Here is a 24,769-nt window from a genome sequence, read left to right on the forward strand (position 1 = left end):
AGGATTTCCCTTGAAACATCTCCTGGAGAAAACTCCCACAGATAAGACAGTTCAAGACAGTTCTTACTGATTGTGTCTGTCCCTTATCATACTTCCATTAAAAAATTTAGCAAGCCAGATAGACTCCTCAAAACTGATAGAGTGACACTTCCTATGTGGTGCAGTACCTGAATTCACTCATGAAACCAAAATGAGAAAAGTTTTTGAAGATCATGTTCCCATGAATTTGTAGTATGTATACGACAAGCACACAAATACAATTAACATATCTAGCTTTTGAGTCTGAGAACAAATTGTGGGTGTATTAGTTCCTGCTTAATGAGAGTACCACTGAAGTACTTTTAAAAAGGATAATAAGGCACTGCAAAGAACTAAGAATCATGAAACTGTTTATAAGAGGATAATTTTGTGATGGGTGTGGACTGTGGGAGTTTTCTGAACAGATGCTCAGAGCCAAGAAAAACTAACCCTTTCTTCTTCTTCTAAATGAAACAAAAACTTCTAATAAAGACATCAGATAAATGGAATAATGTTACTGCCACAGGACATACAAGTACACTAAGAACAGGATATTACAGCATTCAATTAGCAGAAATCACAGGATAGAATTTTGAGACTGATAAAGCATAAAGCTAATATTAGAAAATGTTGCAAATATATCTGAAAACAACTAAAATACTCATGAGAACACTGCTTACCATGTTAGAGGAGGAAAATTTGCATAATTAAAAGGCATTGATAATTTTCGTAATGCAGGTGAAGCAGCAAGCAGCAAGAACATCATCGCATTGTAATTAGGAGAACTATTTGTCAGTCTCATTTTAAATTGGACTCAGAAACTTCAGACATGTCAGTGGCATTTACATGAGTAAAAGTTGTTACAACAGCTATATTTAAAAGACATTAGGGCATCTAACTTTTAGTTTATCAGTAGACAAAAGACTATCAAAAGTATGCTGCCAACCAACATTTGAGGGCAAAAAAAAGGGATAATTTCTCTAAACAATCTTTAAGGATGTGGGACCAAAAATGCTAAATTAGGGCAAAACAGGGTGGCTACGATACAGAAATAGAAGGCTGACTGGTACATAACAGAAAGTGCAAAGACCAGATTGTTAACAAAGAAGTCTCATGGATGAGACTATCAAAAGAATAAGCTGGAGGCTGGCAATGGGGAAGGCAGAGAAATTTGGCAGAGACCAGTTATGGCCTTCAAATTCTGAGATCACAACAGAGGACTGATTACTGGTTAGGGCTATCCTCAGAACAACTGACTGACAGGAGATAATATTTTCTTTACATCTTTCTTCACAAAAGCTTGCAGCAACAGATGGATTTTGCAGCATAATCTAAAGGTCAACCACTTCTGACCAGCAAAGTAATGGAGAACAGACCAGAGACTGCAGCCATTTCAGCACTGGGGAGACCTAATTAAAAATGATCATCATATTTAACTGGTGCTTCACCGTTGCACAAGGACAGTGTCAGCACCTGATGTATCTTAGGTATGTTCAAATCAATAAATGAGACTTAAGAGGGTAGCTCTGCATAAATGTAAATCACATGCCAAATTCACAGCTTGCAAGAATCACAGAATCTTCTAGGTTGGAAGAGACCTCCAAGATCACCGAGTCCAACCTCTGACCTAACGCTAACAAGTCCTCCACTAAACCATATCCCTAAGCTCTAAATCTAAACGTCTTTTAAAGACCTCCATGGATGGCAACTCAACCACTTCCTTGGGCAGCCTATTCCAGTGCAGCACAAAATCAGAGAAGGGCAGGGGATGGAAGGCTGACAGGTTCCATATGTATAAATAGTTCTCCATCAGCAGAAGTATTTTTAAAGCTTTTAAGCATGTCACAGTGTTCTGAGCTCAAAGGGACAAAAGAGGGGATTTTGTGGCGTGTTGCCACGTGGACATTCAGAAGCACTTATGATTGACCAAGACTCTCAAGCTGCACACCTGAAATAAGACAATTCCCTTTGGTTAAGGAAACTGGCTCTACACTGGGATACTGCTCAGTTTCTCTTCCCTTCACCAAAATTCCTGCAGTTGCCAGGGCGTGTATCCCTCAGCTACTGAACGTCCTTCTGACTCAAAGCAACTAACCGAACACAACCGATGCTTAACAATTCCATTCACCACCGGTGAAGGTAGCGTACGCAACTGCAGCACCCATCCAGTCAGATACCATTTTGTACAGTCCTTCGGTAAGAAACCAGTCCAGCCAGGCAGTACTGTATCGCTGAACCTGACGCACACGCTGTCTTTCAGATAGGAATTCTAAGCGTACACAGGGGCATTCGTATCAGTTACCAATGCCTGAATCACTGGATATACCCCATGCTCCTTTAGCACACGTTTTTTCTGAAGAAGCATTACAAAAAGAAGCTTACTCTATCTTAAACTTCCGAGACTTTTTAACAATGCTGAGAGCATTTAGTTAAGTTTCCAGATGCAGCCGTTTAAACAGGAGCACAGCAAATAGACATGTAAGAAAGGAATCACACATTTTAAAGGGCTGGCTAAAAGACAGCACTTTGATTTTGCCCCAGATGTTGATTTGATTCCATGAGACCATGAAGAAGACCAACCAGCGGGAATTAAAACATTAGATCACAATAAATCAACAGACATGAAAACATTAGCTCAGGCATTAAATTTACATTTTCCAGACCATTGGCTCTTGTGACCCAGAATACACTGGGAAATGTGAAGTTCTGCTGTCTGTAGCTCACTTTCTCTCTAGCCCAAAGCAACAATCACAAAGCGCAGATCTGGCTTCACTCTCTTGCCCTACACTGGAACATACTTGGTTTTAGGCATGGCTTACTTACAGTCTTACTGCATATATGAGCGGGAAAGATAAGAACTGTGCTTGTCCTCAGACTGAGATGATGCATGCACTGTTTAAATGGAAACAATAGCTGAGGGGGGACCATACAATCAGCAACATAGCTGCAAGAAACTTTTGTGTACTGGGTGAGAAGGGAATTTTCAGACATTTCATTTTCTAATATGGAAGAAATCTTTACTGAGCTTATAATAAGCTGTCACTTGTTTAAAATTTTCAAGCTTTAAAAAACTTTTCATATAAGGGAAGGTGTCAAGATATGGCAAAAACCACATTGCCAAAACTAACGTCAAATTCTTGCCATGAGCAATAACTTTTGAGAAAAACAGAGTTAAAAAAAAAAAAAAAAAAAAAAAAAAGTCACCAGAAGTTTAAAAGACCAGCTAATAATAAAATAATATTTCTTCATAATCTCCCAGTAAACTCTGGAAATTTCAAAAACAGCTTAGGAAAAATTAAACCTGAGGCAGACACTTCGGAAAATTCAGAGCCCAAGCACTCCAAAGCTACAGTTATACAACTGTTATACAACTGAACATATCAGAAAACTCCAAGAACAAGCAGCCATGCATGTCATATTGAGTCCTGCCTATGCCGGAGAAGAAAAGGAGACATTTTGCTGTCTTTAGGCTAACTTGCTTTTAGCATGCTTTCTCTCACTAGCATCACCACAGCGTTTCCCCTCAATCTTGCGCAACAGTAAATGACTTTCATGGGTAGCTTTGTTTCTCTTCCCTGACTCCATATTATTTCAGAAGTCACACTAGAATAACACTGGCAACAAATGTTTAAACACGTCTGTCACTACCACCGTTTCAGCAGCAGCACACAAAGGCTGTAATGACCACATCCTGCCCACTACTATTCACTCTGCTCAGCTCCACTGAGCAGACCCAGCAGGATGCACACAGAGAGCAAGAGGGAGACATTTATAAGTTGAAGAACACTCCTGGACTTCTAACGTCACCCCTCTTGCAGAAAATTCAGATAAATACAAATCAACATAATGAGTACATTTGTGATGGGAATATTGTCCAGACACTATAGAATATCTAAAGTTCTCAAGCAATATTGAATCAGTTATGGAACATTTGTAGTAATAGAAATAGGACATGATAAAAATACAGAATAGTTTTGGAGTGTTCCCACAATGAATTACCATCTCTGTGTGATCAAACATCATTAACGCAACAATATTCTACAGATGAAGATTCAAATCCACTCACACCTGATTTCAGCTGGCCTTGCCAATGATGAGGCTATGCCTCATAACTGATGGAGGAGTGCCCCACATACTGTACTACACATGCCCTTTATGTGACATACAGAGAAGGTCAGTGGGTCTTCTGATAAACAGGGATGGGTTTGGAGTGGATATAAGACTGTAACCTTTCGATACAGAAAAGGTGAAGCCTGTAATACTTTTTCTCCTCTTTCATCAAGAATGGCCATGGATCCAGACACATGTGGGGGGCTGTGCACTGAGCCAAAACCCTGGGTATTAGAAGTAAGACAGCTTCAGTGTACACCAAACTAGTCACTTAGGTGAACCCAAATCGCATCCTTTTCTTGCTCTCTCTAAATCAAGGCATGGCTATGTTAAGCAGCACAGGGCAGATGCAAAAATTCCCCCTCTGAAAGAGATCAAGAGTGGTTCCTCTCCTGACAGAAAACTAGAAGAAAGCCTGTTTGCCTCTGCCCTGGGCTATATCTGCACTTTTCAAGGAGGCTTCTCCAAGAGTGAGAGCTTGTGGATGCCCTGTTACTGGAAATTAAGCATTTCTCCCTCGTAGCTTCAGCTGTGCTGGGGCTAAGTGGAAGAAGCACCCATTCATGACAATGTAAAAAGTCAACAGAAACGTTTTCCCCCCTCTGGAATCATATCTGTTAATGTTACAATCACATACCAGAGAAATAAGTGAATAACAACTTTGGTCAAGGATTTACACCTACACTGAGCAGGAAAAAGTGCAATCTACCCATGTTAGTGGCTTGTTCTATAATATGTAAATGACACTAACAATAGCAAGCAATTTTCTTTAGTCATTCATTCATTCCCCTAAACAACAAACCTCCAATATTATCAAGATAAATGAAAGAGCTGAGCTACAATTCTTATGGGGGAAATTTAATAACCTGTTTTAGTAATTTTTGATTTTGAACCACAGTGCATTACAACACAGATAGTGGCATTCTGCACCGTGTCGAAACAAGTTCCAATTACCCCAGGCTGTGATTTATTTTCTGGTTCTAAAGCTGAGGAGGTAGATGCTAACTCGTCCTCTTTTATATCTGCTTGCAATAATTTTACTGTGACTGAAGAAAAATAATTAAAATAACTTTCCACCTTCTGCCACTGGCATGCACAGTTTTTGTCAATTTACCATAATGGGTTGTTTCTAATATTACCGATGAATTGCTTAGCGTAAAATCTTTGTATATTTATTGGAAATTAAGTTTTTATTTTTGCCCCGTGTACTCTTAACTAATGATGACAGATCACAAAAGAGCACATTCTGAAAGGTTTCCTTTTCTTTACCTGTGTTTTTCAGGAAGACTTCTAAGGAACCCAAACCGTTCACACATCAAAACTTTCTGGTACTGCTCCTTAAGGTGGTACTTTCCAAAGCATCATATTCACACTAAGAAAACAGTTTACCTGCTCTCATACTTAAGGTAAGGGGTGGGAGTATGTTTTATTACGCAAATAAAATATCTGAATACTGCATAATTACAAACAAAAACTAGGCAGGTAGCTCACACCGCTCTTACAGCATTATTATTTATTTGTACTGGTGCAGTGGTCAAAGGTCTGCCCTACAAGAAGAGGGCCACAGCCTGCAAGGTGAAGTATAGATATAGCAAAGCAACCTTACACCAGGCACAAAAAAAAAAAAAAAAAAAAAAAAAAAAGCAGTAATGGGGAGTAGAAGCAAAATGCTGGCTTAACAGTATCAAAATAACATTTGTAATTACGTTAAGAACATGTTCATCTTGCCAATTCCACGGGTAAACTATGTCAGGGCAATTAAATGTTGTCCTGTGCATAATGGTGCAATTTCCATTGTTTGTGTGCGCAAGCACATCCTTACCACACCAGATACAATGATACCTAATTACACCTTGGCACTTTTACTGGAAAGAGCATATTCCTGATCGTCCTTTACATCAGCTTTGACATCAGCAGAATGAATCTTAGTTTACTCTAGTCAGACAAGCGTCAAGCTCTCTCTATATTACAGTTTAAAGTTTCTCATTTCATCAGTAACTTGTTTTAACAAGTAAGTTAAGTGCTGGAGGATCAGATGACTTTGGGGGAGTGGAAGGTTATGCTGTAGGTTTTTCTTTTTCTAGGACAATATTTCTCTAGGACAAGCAGGCATCCTTGACACATTGCTATCTGTTAGCCACTCAATCCTCGATCATTTTAGTGTTAAGTCAAAAGAAAACATCTAGTAGATGTTCTATGAGCCAAAAAAATATGTATATATATAAAAAAAAAAGGTTTCAGAGTTGAAGAAAAACAGGTGTTTGCATAAGATAATCATTAGCAGTGTTGGGTCAACCCCTAAACTCGACTGAAAGGATAGTTCTGAAAAACCACCAGAGATGATACTTTTAAAAATACCCAAAGACAGGTGTCTGCTCTGAGCAAGAATGAAACTTTGAGAGCTGGAAAGTAGATGTTGGGTGTAGGCATCCTACAACATACAGAGCAAATAGCCAAGATAAAAGTGCAGATCCCAGTAAGCAATGGAACCAGCATGATCATGCTACTGTCTCGTGCAGCTGTAACCTTACAGCTTATACCTCCCCATCAATGAACTGAAAATGATTCACCATCAAGATCTGATTCAACTCTTACCAAAATCACCTGCCCATTAACCCAATGAAAGTAAGCACTAATTTCACCCAAAATGAACTGTTCAGTCTGAAATTTCACAGGTGCAAAAATAAAGGTAAAACTGTTTTTTTTTTTTTTTTTTTTCTAAGATACACGAAACAAGTCAAAAAATCTATTTCAGATAAAGGCATATAGAAAATTATGCATTGTCATGAACCTTTTCATATATTTATGTAGTCACTTTAGAGTTGGGACAGATCAGGACAGCTTCACCACTTTTAGACAGAGCAGAATGGTTAGCAATTAAAGAAAGTCATGTCAAATAACTTTATTGCGCACTTGATTACACACACTTCATTATATTATCTCTTCTTTGCAGGGGACACAAGAAGATGGAAAAGAGCTCCACTGCAATATGCTGATAGTTCCTCCTTCTGTATTTCTAAGGAAAAAATCAGACATTTGGTGGGGAAGATATCTATTCTGAAAAGTTGCACAAAATTGTGGAAAGCATGCTGAGAGAAGAAAAGTACAGATGCAATATTGAAGTCCTCAGGTCGCTCCCTCTTCCATGAACAAACATGGAAATAAGACGAGGGAAAGGATCTGGGAAAGCCAGGCTCTGTGTAGCAGGCAGAAATGACTGCAAGCAAGCGTCTTTTAGAGTCTTCTTTTTTTTTTTTCCTTCAGATTCTGATATATCACCCCTACCAATCTCCAACCAAACCAAGAGGGTTTTATATAAGCACATTTGTGACGTGTTGCCACTGAGTTGTGACAGCTATAGCTGCCTTTGCAGAGCTGTACGGTGACCGGGCAACACAGACGGGACTGATGGCTCAGCAAACATGGGCCAGCTGCTTCTGCAGCCAAACAGCCCCAGCCCCTTGCTGTTACCCGCGAGGAAGATGCACAAAAGGTGGAGTTCCAAAGGCAGGAGCAGTTCTATAGTTTGGTTACTTCTTTGAGAAGTTTGCTCGCTTCCAGTTAAGCAGCGAGTTGATTCTTCGTAATTTAGATTTTAATTTACTTTAAAACTTTTCCCTTCAATATAGTTAATGAGCGCAATAACACTACAAAATGCGTGTTAGTCAGCTAATACACCCACGCCCTGGGTGTGTTATGGCCCTCAGCAACACTGCTGCCCCAGTAGTGCGATGTGCGCATGCTGGCTGACAAAAACACACCTTGTTGTGTGTTATTGCTTACATAAGACAGGACTTAGCATATGTAACTGTATATTAATGACACGCCTTGATACATTGTTAAACTGGAAACTATGGTTGTGCTCCATCAGAGGCTTAGGTGTGTGCTGTATTACACAGAGCAAAATTAATTAAGAAACCCCGCGTTCCTACTGGCAAGAGCTGGAGCGATACGCTGGGAACGAGACCGTGCTTCTTGCTGACCTACATCCAGCCAGAGCTGGGCCGGCCTCCAAAGTGCTGAACACCTCTGAAGCACGACCTCTATCCTGAAACATGCTACAGAGACACAATTTATTTAGACAGGATGAAAAAAAGACGAATGCCCATCTTTCTCCCCGTGATGTGGGTCCTTCCCAGGGTGCGACACAGCCAAGTCCCAGCTGCTGCCCAAGGGCCTTTCCCCTGCCTCTTCCCAGCCTCCTCCCTGACGGCCTCGGTGTTTGTGCAATCGCATGGTGAGAAATCAGGGAAGTGATCTGGCCAACCCCTCCCATCCTTTTTTCCCTAGGTTAGTTTTCCAGTTTAGCACTCGCACTGGCACCAGCGAGGCGGCAGGAACGCGCGGCTGGGACCTCCCTTTCTGACGCCAGCCCACACACCAGGTTGGCTGAGAGCAATCACGAAACCATGTCATTAACAATGCTGGCAAAAGCCTTCCTACAGATACAGTTATCCAGACAAAAAGTTGTCTTGCCCCAGCAACTTTTTTTCATTTGAATAATGAGTTAAGGTGGCTCTCTTCTGCACAGCAGAGGAGGGACATTTCCCCAAATATCTCTGCTAAGAAACTGCATTCAAGCCTTCGGTGTGGCAGTCCTGACTTCACCAAAGCTACACCAAATGATACCAGCAGAACATCCTGCCACTGGTGTTTTAATACTGATTTTTATTCGTTGCCTTGTTTTTTTAATATCTTACACTTTTTCTTCCACTAAGGGCATTACCCAAGATCTCCCTTTCTTTATGATTGCTCCCCTTTAATGCTTCAAGCTTACCCACCAGTGAGGTTTGACTTCCAGCTGCCACAACTCCACCAGCTATCCTACTGGCCCATTTGAAAGAAGTAAGGTGTTAATTAGGGTGTTAATAGCTACACAAACACCTTTTTTTTTCTTTTTAATTCCAAGGAAGAATCAGAGCCTGCTGGAAACTCAGCATTCCTTGCAGAAGTGTTAGGCTGCATATAAAAAACTGAACAAATCAAACCTCTTTTAGTCAGCACATGGTGTAGATACTCTTTGGCTCCCAACAGCTCCCAGATACTTTTTTTTTTTTTTTTTAGCTATTTTGTTGGGAAAATAAGGTAGAGCTTTTCCTGTTGTCTTTAAGTGCCAGAGTATTCTCTTTTTTTTTTTTTTTTTCATCTTTAAAATTCCATACCAGAGTGCATCTTCACAATGACGACATCGTGTTAACGCTTGAAGTAATGCGTGGTTTCACGAGACAGCTGAGCCAGTCTCACATCTTTCTGCCGCCAGGAGAGGCTGCTCCCCCCTTCTTTCCTGCTGAGTCTTCCCAGTGCCAGTCCACAGCTGTGCTGCCTCTGGCACTTGTCTGATACCCCTGGGAGTTCAGCTAACTCACTGTACTGACATAAAACTCTACTTTTATTTCCCTGGGTTCACTTTCTGCCAGTTGAGTGAGCTGAACCAGCTGAAAGGGGGGCAGTGTGAAGTGCAGGGGGGAAAGCGTACCTGGGGGATTCTTCCTTCTGACAGCAGCAAGCTGCTGAAATGGCTCAGGCATCTTGCGAGACCTCACCCTAAGGGCATGACTTTACTAAATTGCCTGATACAAATTAAGAGTTTGCTATTGCAGAGACAGGTCCCAGTAATCATCCGATCTCACATTAAACTGATTCAGCTCACTAAAGTGGCAGAAAACTACCTGGGGTGGTGATTGTTTTTGCCAGGTTAGCAGGTTGCACCAGCACATCTTCTGGGCAGGTGTGGAAGCTGACATGAGGCGAAGGCAGAATTGCGTGGCAGGGCTGGGAAGGAAGAGAAGAGCCAAGGAGATGAGTGAGCCCACTCCCTCTCAGCTTTGGTGAGATTTTGAAACCTGTGAAATCGCACCCCATTTTAGGAGAAATCCTAGCAGAAAAAAAATAAATATTTCTCCACTCATGTTAACAGATGAAGGTGAAGTTACTGTTCCCCCAAAGTCTTTTTATATAAACTGTTGGCATGCATAGAAGCTAAAAACTGTGCTTCTTTTAACGAAGGTATTAATTCCATGTAACACCCTAGTCTAACAATCACTGCAAAATGTGCACAGTAGTTCCAGATCCTGCTGTACACCAAACCATGTGTTACCGTTCCCTCAGCTTGGTGGGTTAATCTTAACTGTTCTTTGTTCATTTCAGTGCAAAATCAGCAGGGCTACTTCAAATTATCCTCAGCAGCTACTTAGTTTAAGCAAGAGGGGGAAATTCTGGTTGTAATCTAAAAATAATTTTTGGAGATGTCAGGTAGGTAAGAAACCTTACTTCCAATACCACAGCTGGAACTGCGTGGATGGGCCCCACGAGAGGCTTGGCATCACACCAGGCATGTATACAGCAGGAACACAACAGGGTTTGTTTATCTTCTTAAAACAGCACCTTCCTAAATGCTGGTTGTTTTCAACTTTAACTAGCTGCTGTTATAAAAACATTTGTTTCTGTTATGTGGGAGGTTTTTTTTGTTTGTTTTTAAGTGGAGCAGGATAGCTGGATCTTTATGCTTTGTTACAGATAGAGTGACAGTAGAACACAGTTGTCAGGGGAGCTGGTGTCTCCCAGGGATCACAGAATCGTCACGATTGGAAAAGACCTCTGAGATAATCTAAGTCCGACCATAATAAAAGATGAGAGACAAGTGGTACCTTTGTCAACAGAAAGTCTTATTTTCTCAGCATTGGTGCTAGGGGGTTCGCCCCACAGCTGTGCCAACCCAGCTGCAGCGGCACATTTCTCAGTGCGGGGGGACAGGACATCACAGTAGGGATCTTTACAGCCCACTCTGACCTGAACTTTGCCCAGGTGGGAAAAGGGGTATTTTTCCATTACTTCTATTCAAGCACACTTGTATTATTGGCTTTTGGTTACTTGTACCTGTTTCTGGTCTGTTCTGATAAAAGCCTACAAAACAATATTAGAAAGAAACTTCAGATCCAATTTGCAGAAATATCTGGAGTCATAAACAAGCACTGGAGTTCATGATATCCAATACATTAAAAATACAATCTTGTGACCTATTTCTGGCTCTGGCAAGTGACCTCTCCTGTGAAAAGCTGTTGAAATTCTGTACATTCACATCTGAACTCCAGTGCAAACTTAATTTAAACTTCAACTTCAATAAATCTGGATTATTACCTCATCGCACTTTTAGCTACTAATAGCACAAAACTTTATGGATGGCTACACCTGACAAATTATTAAATATTTCAGCTATTTTCTAAGTGAAATGAAATCTATATGCATTTCTTTAGTCCTCATCTTCTTTCAGATAAATGAATGTACCTCTCTGTACCGGTCCTACGTTATTTAAACAACCTGATAACTCATCCTTTCTCATCTTCTCAAGATTCGAAATAAATCAGTACGGTCTCTTAGTCTACTCCTTCCTAAAGAATACTGTCGTCCCAGATCTAATCTTTTCAAGTAACTAAACCCCACAAGTCTTTGAGTCATTCTGTTTCTGTAACATTTTTCTGTAATAAGAAAACCAGGATGCACGCACTACCTCCCGTAATTCACATCCTGACATCTGGATTGATGCAGGTAAGGCTGCAGTATTGTATTTGGACTAGATTGTTCGTGGACATGCACGTATTTCACTTCTGAAGTTATAGCACTGTTGATCTTTTTAAAGAAATTACTGTTCACCGAAACACTAAGTTAAGAAAAAACACTGAAGGAAAAGGAGTGAAAATGCATTCTCTCTCCATAGAAGGCAATTACATAGCTGAACGTTAGCTATGGAGAGAAAAAAAATCCTAAGAATCAGTGGGGCTTGTCAGAGTTGCTTTAATGTGCCTGATTTTTTACAAACACTAACCCACAATTTCCTGACATCTTAAATTATATGCTTCTGAGAAGAGTGCAGTTTGGCTACAGCGTGTCATACAGACGAAGTCCTTGCTGACTGAACAGAAGGACATTTTTGATGCTATTATGACAGGCTAGAAAAATCCTTACAAAATGAGTTGTCTAAAAAAAGCTGCAAAGTTAACTTACTGGTCTACAGAGAGCACTCAGTGCAGCCTCAGCTGAGATTCAAACTGAGTTCCCAATGTCCATTATTAACTTCACCAGAAGGACATGAATAATTGGCAAAACAAAGTGACTACAGGGGAAAATCATCTGGGTCCCAGAGGTAAGCAAAGATCCAACTGCAATCCAAGGGGGTAGAAAATAACCAGCCCAAATATTTTGACCAGAATCAAGTATTAGTATTTTGGTGCCTTCCAGAAAGAAATATGATTAAATGGAGTTTAAAACCATATATTAGAGAAGGAAAATAGATTTCAAGTTATTATGCAAACCAGACATTTTCTATGCAAATTCAGGCACTGAACTTCTATAATCTGAATTTTAAAACATAATTTAATGTCTTGATTGTAAATGGTGTTTTTTTCTTTCTGAATGTCATGCTGAATTACTGTGTGCATATGCAGGGTGTGTGGGTGGAAGGGATTGGCACAAGGAGGAATATATTCCTTTAAAAATATTTCTAAGCACATGGTTAAGAATAAGAATATAGCACTTCCAATAAAAATAGAACTAACCACTGTTTGTAAACACACCAATGTGCAAACGAAGAAGCGTTACTTGTTAAGCACCGACAATATTTGATTCAGCCCATGCGTTGTACCCGTAAACTGGTCTCATTGGCCCCGGTCTCATCCTTCTCTCCTTTCTAAGTGCTTATATTCTCTCTCTCCATGGGAAGGGATATCAGAGCGTCTCACAAATCAATATGGACAATCTTCATCTTCAAATTGGTCTTCTGAACACACCTCCGCTGTTAAGTCCTACATGTATTCCATAATTTAATGAAGTCCAACTTAGATATACTGATCAAAATGCCTGGCTACTGTAATTCCCATTCAATTTAATCAATCAAAAATGGTTTTATATTTCAAAAAATATTCTAGAACTTCTGTATATTTTCAGTTTTCATATCTGCAATACAGAATAGCAAGAGGTAGGTAGAGACTTGCAATGCTCTTCTAAATATAGGATGCTCTCCGGTAACCACTCTTAATATATGCAGCCATAGCTTTCTCTCACTAGTATGAAGTAGCAGTTTGTTTGCATATCTGAAAAATTAGCAATGCTGAGCTTGTGGGCCTAACCAGGTGAGGCAGTGGGCAAGCCCATACTCTACTAACTTCAACAGGATACAGAAATTCCCCATACCTGGCATTTTTGGACTAACACGGTAGAACTTTTTAGCTCTTGTAAACTGGTGCAGCTCTGCTGTGTCATGGACACTTGGTAGATTACGTGACTTGCACCTTAGGATAGTGAATGTGGGAAATGCATAAGTAAATAAGAAAGCCTATTTCATGCTGCATCTGTGTCTTGGAAGATTGTTATGTGGTTAATTTTACAAAAGAACAGCAGAGCTGTGCTACCAAAAAAATGTTGAACAAATTTCTCGTAATATTTATGCAATAACATCTCAAAACACAAATTATCTCTAGTTTGCATCTCAATTTTCACACTAAGATGAAGCTATCTCAGCATGAAATCTATTTGTAAGAGACAACAGTATTATTGTTCTGCAGTGCATATAATTATTTGTATGCCTTTACTGGAATAGATTTTAACTCTTCATCCCATCAAACATGCACTAGAACCTGCCCTCCGTAATAGTGTTCTACCATTCTGCAGACAGATACCAAACTGGTATAAACATAAGAGAGTATTGGAGGGCTGTGCTAACATTTGGTTACCTTTTCAGGTGTATTGTAACTTCAGTTTCCTTGAGATAATGGTCCTCTGGATCAACACATGTATTTGATATCAACAGTCATTTAACAAAAGGTTAGTTCTGATAAATTAATCTCCTTGCATGCCAGTAGTCTTCTAATAATTAAATTGAGAACTTATTGTCTTAGAGTATCTATAAGGAACAGTATTCCGTGTACAAAAGAACACCTGCTTGTATGCCTTTTTTTTCCATTAATCTATATTGTTACACATCTCTAATATAGCATTACTTTCTGTGGTCACATTACAGGATTAGGAATCAGAAATTTTACTTCAATACTATTACTACCCATGCTGGCTAAAACAACCAAAAATGACACAGTAAAATATTTGGATCATGTCAGAATGAACCTATCGCCAGAAGCCTCAGTATGCAACGTTAAAAATGATTTTGTTGTTTTGAGTTGATAGTGTCTTTTGAAAATCCTATGGCTCTGAAGGTAAAAACAGAATAGAATAAAATAACAAAATTCTTGGAAGTGAGATTAACAGAAACCATATCAGTTTCTTTTTTTTCTGAGCAGAAAATGAAGCAGGTAAAGTTCTCAAGTTATCAAGGCCAAAACTGATCTGCAGAAAAATTACATATTAGCATGGTTTCAACACACAAGACTGGCTGGTTGTAATAAGGTATAAAAATTGGATGGGTCAGAAGCCAGTGATGATTTGGGTCTCACCAAAGTTTTACATGTAAAAATCTGAAATCTTGAATTATATTCTATTTGTCACCAAAAAACAATACCGAGTGAATCAGCACGCAGTCACTGTTTTCTGCCTGCTTCAGACAACAATCAAGATGCCCTATTCTGCTCTAGTGACAGCCCATCATTAAGGCATTAGAAATCTAAACATCTGGACTGAGTCTTAGGGCTATGGTCAGATTTGGAACTGTACTAGTCAGATGTGGTCTGTTTCTGCCAAAAATAGGCAGTCTAAGGAAAGCCAACTACTTCCCATCTTCTTGACTAAACAAAGCAAAACTTTCATTTCTCTAGATTTAAACTCTGATCAGCCTTCTTAGTCAGTTTTGACTTTCCTTTAAAGTTTACATGATCTCCCTCTGTGCAAACAAAGTAGGAATATACAATCACAAAACCTGATCCATCAAAGACATCTCAGAAGTCATTCCACGTACAGCACGTGAATTGTCACTACCAGCTAGAATGAAATCTTGTGAAATGTTTCAAGAACTTCCAATATAACCAAATGGACACTCACCCACCCAGGACCAGTAGGAATGGAAAATTTAAAATGCAGAACAGCAGCACACAAGAGCAAAGCAATCCAAGAGCACAGTCCCTTTCACTCATTCTAGAAAGCTATTTGTAAAACTGAAGGCATGCTTTTTTGTGTGTACATGGCGAACAAACAGCTGGATGCTGGTACAGTGCGGTGCCACTATTCCAGATGTCTTCTTTTCACAGTTTTCCGTTTCCAGGGAGAGACTGAAATATGCTCATATATTATTATAATAGCTGTCTTGAGCAACACTAGAGCAGATTATTTTTCTACTTCTTTCCTCAAAGCAGAAAAATCTAATTTTTGTAATAAAACATCCTTTCTGCTGAGACCACCAAGCAGCAGTAATCCTGACAATTTCTCTAGACTTTAATTCAACAAAACCCCGAGCTGCAGTAGTCTGAAAAATGCTCTGCAGCAGCAACAGGCCAGCTTTAACCTACAGACAGCTCCAAGATGCAGCTGTCCCAAAGAATATGTAATGTGCAAGTTTATGGTCCTAGAGGAGTGCTGAGAGCACCCTTCCCTGCATAACGAACTGTGCATCGCCATCTATTGTTAGGATTAGTCAGCACTTGTGTGGGAGTTGGATGAGGTTTAAGGCTGTAATAAATACTTTGGTATTATATGGTTAAATGTAAGAAGAAACCATCTCTGCTGATTTACCAAAGGGCAAAATAGCTGAATGAACAAGTCTGCGTGTGACCTTGATCAGGGCAGACAGGTGGTTTCAAACGATTACCTCAATTAAACACAGCCATTTTACAGAGATGCTTCTCTGATAACCGGATAAATGATACCACAGGGAAATTTCATCCTGCCAGAAACCCAGTGACCTCTCCAGTTTCTACATGAAGATATATCAACACTTGCATAATGTTACACTTTGCTCAGAAGCTGCCAGTTAAAAACCAAAGAAGTTCCTATAGAAACAGAGCCTTTTTGGACTGTCAATAGAAATAGGCAAAAGAGTTTGAAAGTTATTAAAGATCCATGTAATTAGTAATGTAGATTAACTGGTGAAATGTGTTCTCCTTGACATAACAACCCCAATTACATCAACAGAACAAAACCAACAGAGAACAGACATTGGAAGCATTAGCATGCTGTTTCTGAACAGCAATTCTCTTTTAAATTTGACTGAATTTCATAAAGGACAAACATCTAAACTAAAAAATTAAATGAAGTCTTCATTTGGGATTAAAACTTTTTTTTTTCTTTTTTAATTTTAATGCTAAAACTCTTTCCTTCCAATGCTACTTCATTTGGCCTGATCCCTTTTCTCCCCAGATTTTTTATTTGATCAATAAACCAATGTTAGTTTAATGTAAATAAAAATCAGGGTCAGTAAGTTAGGAAGGCAGACTCATCACCTTCAAGTGTGTACTCTGAATTTTTTCTTTCCATAAAGTTGTGTTCATATCTACAGTTAAGTTAAGGATGAAAGACTCAGCCGTAAGTTAGACTAGGTAGGTAAATGGGATTTTTTTAATCTTAAATATTTGTTAATAATGGATTACAGCACTACAATTATAATTCTTCCATTCAAGATTAAAAAGCAAATGAACTGATAAACATATAAGCTGCAACAAACCATACTTTTCCTTTCTTGGAACTTTTCATACTTGCATAAATACAGTTTGCCTAATAGACACCAGTCTCAGTAAAGATTAATCTTATATAGCTTTATAAAGGACCACTGAAAATTATTTTTAGGATTCATTATATTCTATGAATATTCACTGTTGTTTGCACAATAACTGTAGGAAAATAAACACTGGCTTTGAGTTTCACTTACCAGTTCCCAAGTTGGAACCAAAGTCTGCTTATCTGTACCCTGAATTAGCCTAAACATTAGAGGATAGTATTTGACATTTGCTTTGATATGATGAGTCACACAGACTAAGAGAGTATGAAACTGAATTGACTAAAACTACATGAAACAGAATAAACAGGCAAACAAAAAATATTTGCAGATTCCCTCTCTGGTGAAACTGCAAATATGCACATAAATGAAGGTGGAGTTTCCTGGGAGATAAGCATGAAGCTTGTCATAACAATATGCCATTTTGCTCTCTCTTCTGCATTTCTGGTGTACCTGAGCGCAAGCATTCCAATCACCAGCTAGATTTGACAGCAGAGGTACATTGTGAAGAATTAAAAATAAGTCACTGTAATAAAATAAAAACATTAAAATGAATTCACATTAAAATTGAATGAATTCACATTAAAATGAAGTAGATTAAGTTTTAATTGATACTATGTAAAATTCAAGCTTACAAGAATTATGTCTAGATCACCCTGGGCTTCAATGACCCTATATGGCTGCCTTTCTTCTTTTGAAAACAGAAGGGTGCAACTGCACTTTTGGAGTATTGCACTTTCCTCATTCTCATTTCTATACACTGAAGGACAGCAAAAATCCCTCCCAAGTAATTCTCCTATCCAAGATTAAGATTGGATGCTCTTGTATAGTGCTATTTCCATCTGCTTTTTTCTTGCCTCTCTCCTCTTTCTTCATTCTTTACTTTAAATCACAGCTAGTTTTAAACCTGCGATTAAACAGTCATTAGCGAGTGACTTCTAAATGTTGAAACTGTGGGGTTTTTAAACCTCAGTTTTCAAATGTGAGAACATCAAAACATTTGTGGCTTTTTTTCTCTGTGACTTTACAGGGGCATATAATGATTATTATGAGCTGGTCCACATTTTTAAATTAATAACCAGATTTGAGCAAAAGCTGCAAAGGTAAAAACGTCAACAGAGGGCAAACCACTAACAGTGTCATTCAGAAGTTTCTGCCCATATATCCAGCCAAATGGCTTGGAGACTAGCCATGAATTAGGAAAGTACTACAAGGAGATGATTATGTATTGTGTGGTATAATTCTACATTATCAACACCTGCAATTACTTAACTACAAACAACATCACTTCTGGCATTAGAATATCAAGATATTCTTAAATAAATTATTTTATACAAATAAAATCATTTCTGAAAATGTAACTCATTCAAATCAATGTCAATGATTCCATATTTAGGTTAAAAAATGGCAGAAATATGTCATTAAATCCAGAAATGATGAATGTAGATCACATCTGGAAGTACTGCTTGCCATTTAAACTGAATTGATATGTTTGTACAGGGCAGTGAGACATTATGATTCTTCAGAAATTTTTCTCCAAAGGAGCTAATAGAGGTAACAATACACAAACACATACAACTTTCTTCAACTTCCGAACAACAACGACAACAACAAAAGTAATTTGAACATTACATACTGAAGGAAGCAGCAAGCATTCAATTGCTGGACATCCCTGACTGATTGCTATCACAGCTCCAGGAGTGCTCAGACACTTCCCAAATAAGTAACAGTTCGTTACTTTTCTGTTTGTGGCTAAAGTAAGAAATAGTGGTTGCGGGGTTGGGGGGAACTGCGTAAAAAATCTTAACAGACATCATCAGCAAGCTGAAGAAAGGAAATGTTGCTTCCCATTATGACAGTCACAAGAAACCACTTAAGCACAGCTCTTCCTGTTACATAAACGAACCTGACGCATATGCTGAAGGTCTTAATTTTTGATGGTGACTAAAATCCTCGCTCATTCATCCTGCTTCTGCTCCAGAAAACCTGGCTAAGGTTCTGTTCAAGTTCATGGGCTACAACTCCACTTCTGTGTTCATCGATGAGTATGAGAAATAAAATCCTCTAGACAGAAATTCAACAGCTAAATGAGACACACAGTCAGCAAGAAGAATGTGCCAGTCACTATGTTTTCAGGAAGCTTAAGGGATAGTTAGACTTACACATAATGACCGCAAAAGAAATTGATGAAATTAATACGACCAGTGTTTTCTCTGAGTGTTTCGGAGAACAATGCAAAACATATTAACACAAGTTAATAGCACTGCTAAGTCCCCTCTGCACACTGAAGCTATAATGACTTGATTTCAATCCTGAAAGAGAAAACCTTTCATTTCAGAGTGCTCCAGGAAAGTTCCCAGAACCTTCTTTTACATCTTTTGACCGGGACTTGCTGACAGCCCCTCTATGCTCAGTCACATCTCTAGGCCAGACAGACACAAGGCCCAGATTTTTGCCTTGTTTTCCTTCAGGATGAAGTATGTCAGCAGGGCACTAAAGACAGATGAACCTTTTGCTTTCCTTTCTGTAGGCTCTCAAATATTCCCCACCCAATTACAGGAGTCAGAAAAGCATGTGCATATTTTGCTGTGACCTCGTGCACCTAAAAGTCAAGGATCACGAAGAAGCTGACCCTCTTTTCAACAGCAGGACTACCGTGCCCAAAGATCCTCGTATACAACTATAGAGAGAAACTATAACACTACAGAAATTGCTTATATAATGATAGAATAAGGAAAAAAAATGCATGTGTTTTGTTTCTCACAGGTCTCAAGTCACTTATTTTTAAAGCTACTTAACTTGTCCAATAAAACCAGCAAAATGATCTACATAAATCACCTTAGGTGCTATGCATAAACAACACTTACTCCAAGAAATAAATACTTACATATATAAAACAATAAAGAGGTGAGGCAGGAAGGCCTTTATGTACATAGACATACACACACTATTTTACTTCCAGAGCTAGCTCTTTAACAAAGATGATATCGTGTATACTTTTTCTTTGTATGTTGTGTAATCAGACTGGTTTAGTCATCTCTAATAATGAAGACATTGCTACTATTATTATAAAGTCATATAAAAGTAGGTGAGTAGCTGTAGCCTAATAAACACACAGCTGAACAAAGGAAACTGCTGACAAGCTGCAATCTTCTTTTAATGTAAATTCTCATGTGTTCACATCATATTTTAATTGTATACAACAATAAATAAGCTTCTGTCACTAGCAGTTTCTCATAAGTGGGCTAATGCTAATTACCCCTCTATTTTCAATCACATGCTTTTAGTAAAAAGATTGTCAGGAAAAAAAAAAAAGAGCGAGCTTTGTAAGCCATTTGAGTGGCAGAAAATATTGGTTTTATTTGATTTTTCTAGTTTTGTAGGAAAGCTGCAGCAACTCTAAGACCCCTCAATATTTCAAGCATTAGATCAAGCAATATATGAATTATGTAAGAAATACATAACCTGTTTCTCTACATTCCTCTCCAGAATTGTTGTACTGGTGAACTGAAAGCTAAAATGTGCAACTCCAGTACCATCACTGATTTTAAGGGCTAGCCTTTCTTACTCCTAGAAATATATAATTAAATACAGAGAACAGTTTTGCTTTTATTCTGTCCTTTGTCCTACAACTGGCATTAGAAAATGTTTGTTTGCCCTGAAATCATTTGTACTAATCTGATAAAGTTAGACTCTGACTTATGATAAGATACCACTTCTAAAAGGATGATTGTCCAGGGAGTGATTAAGAAGAAAGGGCTCTTTGATCCCCTCAAATACTACAAAACTTGCCTCTTTTCATTTGTACTCTTTTTCTCTGATGAATCCTTTTAGCTACATGTCTTAAGCTTCCAGACAAAATCAAAACTACGCTGAATACCATATAAACATACAGATTAAGACACAAAGGTGATGCTTGCATTACGTGGTGGCCCCAGAGACCATCCACACATACTTTCTATACTGCAAGTGTAGCTTCAGGTCTGGTTGGTGCAAATCCCCTGCAGCGTGGAGGAACCCACATGCTAAATCACACTGTCTGGGTAAGGGCGATTGCTCGGGCTGTCCTGCAAAGCCATGGGGTTGAGAGAAGACTGGGGGTGGCAGAGAATACTGTGCCTATGGCTGCTTTAGCAGTGTGATACAGGCGGCTGTCCAGCTGTTCCATGTAGCCTGGCTGGTTTTCTGTTTAAAACAGAAACATTCTTTCTGCTATCTATTAAAATGTTGATGGGTTATAGTGTTTGCATCTCAGATCATAATATTAGTAAGAGCACTAAATATGCTATTATGAAATCTGGACAAGGGTTCAAATAAAGTTGCCAGAACTTCTCTGCTCTCACTAATGATGTGTCTGTGGCTAGAAAATGTCCCTAAGATGACCTCATCCAATGATGACACTATAACACATGGTAGCTTTGGTGCCCCTTCTTTCTCACTCCACAATTCCTAAATGCATAAAACTTCACTAGAGCACAAACCCTGCTATGGACGTTGTAACACAGAAGTCCAACTCTGATCCAGCTTCTTTACAGAGGAGCGGAGGGAGCATCCCTGTCCATCAGAGAGGAGAGGAACAGAAAGGTGCACAAAGAGTGAATACATCCTAGTCTCTTTTCTTCCTCTCTGCTTGAACAGAAAGGTTGCAAGTTGAATCCCTGTAGACTGGGTGGGGAGCTGGACTACAGCAATGCTACTTTGGGGACAGGCTGTGCAGAGTGAGGCACAAGATTCTTATCACCCTAAGGTCAGTAAATTCAGTAGTCTCAAAATCTAACGTGTTTCATGTTGTTTGGGAATTACTCACATTCAGAACTGTGATACTGCCATGGTACTGAGATACTGTTCATCATTGCTTTATATGTCACATCTCTAATAGTCTACTGATAGCATTATTTCACCTCCTCACATGCATGCAATTCAGCAATAGTCAATGCAGCTCCTTTCACATTCCACTCCACATCTTGCCGCTGTCCTCTGCACCTTGCCTTACTCCCACAAGTCCTAGAGTCATTAAATCACTGTCATGAGTTATTGCATTTGCATTCTACTTTCTCATCCAAGTCAAACTAAAAGTTTCATCACTTTTGAAGTTCCTGAAGTATTCTACAAGGTATTAGACAATAGTTGAATAAAACAGTCTTGGCAGATTGATATTTGATTATCATTTTCTAGCAGAGATGGAGAAATTTGGTTTGCCTCTTTTCAAAGACATTTGAACCTCGTGGATCTAAACCTCGATTAGATCATTACTAGGTTCATCACCCATTCAAAACAGTTTGTTAAAAGGGGAGTTAAGCAAAAGACACAAATGTAAGATTAGCTTGTAATGTTAGCTTTGTTTTTACGAAGACTGTTAGGTTTCCCACATAGTTTAGTCTCATATCAGATTTCACTACATTTCAACTTCTTGAAATGTACAACTGAAAGAGAACTTAATTACCATTCTACAGACTACCAAATTCTATAGAATTTCTGCTCCCCAGTTAGTTCTTTGGTTTCTTGTTTCAATACTTTTCTAAGAGAAATTAATATTTTTTGCTAGGTCTCAAAGTAGCTAAAGATTTGGGATGCCAAATCAGAGAAACTTTTTGTAGGCCTGGTATTCAGGAACAAGTAATTAGTACCTTCAAAGATATTATATTTCCTTTGGAATTTCTGCAAATGAATTCAGAAAATTAAGGTATTTCAAAAACTAGCAATTTTAGAAACTTTTAGCTATTATGTAAATGGAAATACTAAAAGTAGAGAAGTTATCATTTAATGATAAAATGTTAGAGGATTACAGAAAAGTATATAATCCTAAAAAGTGTACACACACAAGCACATAACAGTATGCTAATGTAATTATGTACTCTGGAGATCATAAATATTTATGCAAAATTAAAGTCTGAAGCTGCAAGAAGGGGAAGACAATCTTGTTGAAACCTGCAGTGGTCAAAATTAAGATGGGAGTAGATCTTAACTCCTCCAGATTTCAACATCAATTCCCACAAAGCTTTCAGTTTTATCTAAAAGAAAAAGAATGTAAGCTTCAAGACAGGTCAGGAGCATCTGGTTCAGGAGACGAAAGAAGAATGAAAAACATGAGTGGAGGTGGAAATGTAGAATAAAAAGTCACGGGGAGCAAAGGGTACTAATAAATATAATGGTGAAGCAGCAAGGACATGATAGAGAGACAAGAGTCTATAAAATTATTCATTATTAAATAACATCACCTTCAAAATGCAATACATATTACATCTAGGAATTCCAATTACATGAATAAATTGCATGAGCGTCTTCTCTGATGTCATCAGAGCTCCTCAGTGGAGCAACAGTCCACTCAAGCAATCCTGAGGGCATATTATTTCTTAAGTCTTTCAATGACAGCTGTAATTTGCTTTTCAGCAATAAGAATTTTCCTCACCAAGCTAAAAGAATTATTGCTGCATTAGCAGAGTCAGGGCCACACATATCTGACTGATATATGTGGCACAAATTACTCTTAGCCATCTTATAGTTATGGACTTCAAAAATAAATGCTTTGTGCCATTTCATGTACATATCTCCATTTACATTGCAAATACAAAAACTGCACTAGTGGTTTAAAATGACAAAAGAGTACCCAGATCTTTATAAACAATTATTCCTTTTATGCTTAATACAAGCTTGTTATTTTATCACATATGCTAAAAATTACCTCCTGCCATATTTAAATAGTGGTAGTACTTTGAAGAAAAGTAGCTGTATGAAGATGTGTTAATATACTCATGTCTGTGGGATTTACTCTATGGTAAAAGATTAGACTTAGTAAATGAGAAAAAGTTAATCTGATTTGTGTAGACTGTGGCAGAAGTTCAGAGTTCTGCCCAGGGCACAGGTAGAAAGCCCCAAGCTGGTACTTCCATGGAAATGCTAAGCTGTTACATTAGAAAATATGTTTTGTTTATCACGGGTAGGATCAGGTTTTGATACTATTAATCTTCTGATGGAATTCTAATATGCAATAAGTCTATTCATTAAAATTACCATGATTTTACAGAGTAAAGATCAGATTTCTATCCATAAGCTGCAATATTATGCAATTTTGAAAACATTATTTTGACCTTTCAATGTATACTGGGGTTATGCTCTACAACAGTTCTCTTGTAATTACGTACACCAGCATATTTGCTAAAAAATGAATTTTAAATCAGAGCTATTTGATATCATAAAATGTCGTGTATCTGTTGATCCATTTCTAAATGATTACAACCCATCTCTGGAAGAGGTACTGTTATTGATATTAAAGGATTTAAGTAATCATCTGGTTTTGAGAAGACAGAATTGTGAGTCAACTTTGCTCTTAACATCCCTCCTGAAAGGACTAAAAAAGCAAGCTGTATAAGCAGAGTAGAGCTGGTATGTAAATTATGAGATATTCTTCTCATCATATGAACTCATCAACTAGGCATTATAACCCAGAGAAAGCATCTGCTGTGTGAAATTTAGGACAGTAATTCACAGCCCATAGAACACCGCATTACCACAAATTACATTTGTTATAAATTTATAATGATGTTCATACAAAAACATTACATTTAAATAGTTTAAAGAAGTGACAGCACCGGACACTTTATAAATGTTTAACTACTAGAGTCTTCATAATTTAAAATGTGGGGATTTCCATCACTGAAGATACTGGACTGAATTACTGATTGAACTGGGAAGGGGAGGGGAGGTCAGTTACCGTAGAAATCTACTGAAAGCCTAACCTCAATGCACACAAATGCTATTTTTAAACGTAACCTTGTTTGAGAACACTTACATGAATCATGGACTCATCTGAAATTGTGCAGCACCATGTTCATAAAGCCCAGATACGGTTAACATTGCCAGGGATTAGTACGTGAGCATGGGCCCTCTGTTGAGGAACTTGAAAAGCATGCACTTACTGTTAGTGAAAATGTCAACCAGCCATTACGTTCATGAGATACCCAGGGAAAACCTTAAATGTTTTGTTTTCTTTCATCG

General features: G+C 38.4%; 1 protein-coding gene and 1 long non-coding RNA gene across 4 annotated transcripts in view; one reads left to right on the top strand and one right to left on the bottom strand.

Moving 5' to 3' along the window:
- The window catches only part of ULK4 (unc-51 like kinase 4), a 240,376-nt gene that overhangs the window by 20,768 nt on the left and 194,839 nt on the right, over window positions 1–24,769 (bottom strand). The gene's annotated exons all lie outside the window — the stretch shown is intronic.
- LOC118161289 lies at window positions 16,485–19,618 on the top strand. Its single transcript, XR_004747926.1, has 3 exons — window positions 16,485–16,598; window positions 18,275–18,503; window positions 19,305–19,618. It is a non-coding gene; the product is annotated as an uncharacterized LOC118161289 (long non-coding RNA).

The sequence above is a fragment of the Oxyura jamaicensis genome, chromosome 2, assembly GCF_011077185.1.
Source record: "Oxyura jamaicensis isolate SHBP4307 breed ruddy duck chromosome 2, BPBGC_Ojam_1.0, whole genome shotgun sequence".
In the NCBI taxonomy this organism is placed as follows: Eukaryota; Metazoa; Chordata; class Aves; order Anseriformes; family Anatidae; genus Oxyura; species Oxyura jamaicensis.